The sequence below is a fragment of the Mytilus trossulus genome, chromosome 12 (genome assembly GCF_036588685.1).
Source record: "Mytilus trossulus isolate FHL-02 chromosome 12, PNRI_Mtr1.1.1.hap1, whole genome shotgun sequence".
In the NCBI taxonomy this organism is placed as follows: domain Eukaryota; kingdom Metazoa; phylum Mollusca; class Bivalvia; order Mytilida; family Mytilidae; genus Mytilus; species Mytilus trossulus.
Genome location: NC_086384.1, coordinates 44,743,627 through 44,747,327, shown reverse-complemented (window position 1 = coordinate 44,747,327; position 3,701 = coordinate 44,743,627).

Sequence of the window (3,701 nt, the reverse complement as noted above, 5' to 3'; positions counted from 1 at the left end):
TCTAAGATCCCTAGTGGCTTGCTTTCGCATTCATGTGTTTAGATAGAAGAATAGCCGTTTGATCTGTTATGTTACTGATGATGTTCCTCACTGTATACCAATCTATGATATTTCGACCCGATAATGATTCGCATAGCAGGAGACGTTAGATTCCTTTAAAAATATCCGGGTATGATGTTCATACTATTCCATCAGTATTCTTTTTACCTTTTATTTTCCTAATGGATTTCTGAGTTTTCAACATCTGTATAATGATGTTGCTTAATGTTTAGAGCTATAAATGTGTTCTATATAAACTGATCATAGATACCAGTATTGAAATTTTGTATTTGCCCGAAACGCGCGTTTCGTCTACATCATCAGTAATGTTTAAATAAAAAAAAAGTTAACTAAAAATGTCAAATTAAGTACAAATTTGTGAAGCATTTCTGACAAAAATTTTTTAAAGATATTGCCAAATACTTCTTACGTAATATATTCCTAAAACAGAACATCCTGAGGATATAACAAGTAATTTGGAAAAATAATTTTGTCGGTTTCTAATACGGTTGCGAAGCCTTAGAGATAACAAGAAAAACAGTGTTTGGGGAGATAACTCTTATACGGGAAAGTATTCGGTTAATCAGAGTTGGTTTCAAAAGCGTATAAACTGTTCGATATCATATTCCAAAAATCTAAGCGACATCTTGTGAAACAAAAAAAAAACAGTGAAGGAAAAAAATTAGGCGGAAGAAAAAAAAAATAATAATCAGAAGAAATCCAATAGGTCTTTCCGAGGAAAAGTGGAAAGACCTAATAATCTGATAGCACAATTAATAGTTTTAGAATCTAAAGAACCATACTACCCAGGAGGCATTAGAGTATAAAACGGTGAATTTCTTGAAAAAATAATTGATACAAAATGGTATATTATAACTGTTTATGTCCCTCAAGAAGTTTTTCTTGTATACGTTTTATATCCTAAATGGTGAATAGAGCATATTTGTAAACTATATAGTCGTCTTATGAAATACTTATTAAATAATTTCATCGTCCACGATATTTATCTTCTCGTATTTCTATCATTTGTATGCGTATTACAGGTGAATACGACACCATTATAGTAATCATTGATCAGCAAAAGTTGAATATGATTTCATATGGTCATTTTGAAATAAAATATTTTTCATGTAATTAATAGGACTCACTCCTTCTTTTAAATGGTTACATTAAGATCGAATTATTTTTAATTTTGTCTGTTTAATGTATGTTATTCAGATAAAAAGGACGAAGTAATCTAAGAAATATTGAGAGATGATCAACAGTTTTTGTTAGTTTAAAAAAGCGTAAAGGAAAATAGTGTCATGTTCATTTATATTACATATCATTATCGTTTAAAATTATGAGTGACCTTGTGAATGTTATAATTGTGTGACGTAGTAACTACCTATGGATATGGAGGGTTGCTTACATTCCAAGTGTGTACCATGACGTGAAATCCACATCTACCCATTTTTATTCAAATCGTTCTACTTTTGCAGTAATAAATCCTGGTTAAAAAAATCTCACGTCTCTCCTTTTCTTAAACGGTTTAGTAAGAACAAACATTAAGACAGAACAAAATATTTGTAAAATCAGTTCGAAAGGGTTCTACATATCGGACTTTCTTTTTTTACCCTTAAAACATAAAACTGATTCGCCAATTTGGACGTCCTTCCTGCAATTTTAATAAAAGGAACTGAGAAAGTAATCTGTGCTAGATATTTACTCTGTCTATTGCACATTGAGATTATGAAATCATTCTTTCTGATTTACATATCTATAACTATCCGAAATGAATTGGTCAGGTCAAGATATTCCATTTTAGTTTTCTATGTTGTGTGTCGTGTACTATTATTTGTCTATTTGTCTTTTTGTTTTTAAGCCATGGCGCTGTTAGTTTAAAATCTATCTAAGAATTTGACTGTCCCTCATGTATCTCTCGCCTTTGATTTTCACTTTTTTTAACCATGTTTCCAAATCTACTTTTGCTTCCTTTACTAGAGGTGGCGTGAATCAGACGTGGATACTTAAAAATTCCAAAGATCTTTTAGAGTACATACAATCTAACTCTCTTTCATCTTGTAACAGTATTAAAACATTTGACTTCTCTACTCTTTATTCAAGTATTCCACATTCCAAACTTAAAGACAAATTAAAAGAGTTGGTATTACTTTGCTTCATAAAAAAGAATGGCCAACGTAGATACAAGTATCTTGTCTTAGGGATGGATAAATCCTACTTTGTAAAGAATCACTCTGATTCAAACAAAAAATTCTCTGAAACCGATATTATCAAGATGCTTGATTTCTTGATTGACAACATATTTGTAACGTTCGGAGGACGTGTTTTTCAACAGACTGTCGGCATCCCAATGGGAACAAACTGTGCCCCTCTTCTTGCTGACTTGTTTCTGTATTCTTATGAGGCTGACTTCATGCAGGAACTTCTTAGGAAGAAATATAAGAAGTTAGCAATATTCTTTAACTCTACTTTCCGCTATATAGATGACGTTCTTTCACTAAACAATTCAAAATTTGGTGACTATGTGGAACGCATCTATCCCATGGAATTGGAGATAAAGGATACTACAGATACAGTTAAGTCAGCTTCATATCTTGACTTACATCTAGAAATTGACAATGAGGGTCGGCTGAAGACAAAACTTTACGACAAAAAAGATGATTTCAGCTTTCCAATTGTGAACTTTCCATTTCTAAGTAGCAACACACCAGCAGCACCTGCATACGGGGTATATATCTCTCAATTGATACGATATTCCCGTGCTTGCATTTCCTATCATGATTTTCTTGATAGAGGGTTACTGCTCACAAGGAAGCTATTAAATTAAGAGTTCCAAATGGTGAAGTTGAAATCATCCTTTCGTAAATTTTACGGACGCCATCACGAGTTGGTTGACCGTTATGGAATAACCGTTTCACAAATGATATCGGATATGTTCATTACGTCGTTACTACAATCCCCTTCTCTTTCATGAAATTGACCTACCGAATTAGACTATTTACCGGATTTGTAATCACATTAGCAACACGACGGGTGCCGCATGTGGAGCAGGATCTGCTTACCCTTCCGGAGCACCTGAAATCACCCCTAGTTTTTGGTGGGGTTCGTGTTGTTTATTCTTTAGTTTTCTATGTTGTGTCTTTCTGTTTGTCTTTTTCATTTTTAGCCATGGCGTTGTCAGTTTGTTTTAGATTTATGAGTTTGACTGTCCCTTTGGTATCTTTCGTCCCTCTTTTACTATGATCTATTCATACACGATACACATGGATGCAGAGATCCTAGGATGTTAAGCAAGTTTCAAATCAGAGTTGTACTAGTATAGACAGGGTGACGTCATCAGTTTTGCACTTGGTGATTTATTCGTAGGGTGATTTGATCATATAATTCATTAAAAAAATAGTGATTTGGGTAAGACTTTATTATCAGTTTAGTAATTTAGATAAGACTTTATTATCAGTTTAGTAATTTAGGTAAGACTTTATTATCAGTTTAGTAATTTAGGTAAGACTTTATTATCAGTTTAGTAATTTAGGTAAGACTTTATTATCAGTTTAGTAATTTAGGTAAGACTTTATTATCAGTTTAGTTATTGTTTATTTTTCACAATGAGGTCTGCATTACAATTTATATGGTTTGTCAATCATATGTAAACGTTGTTT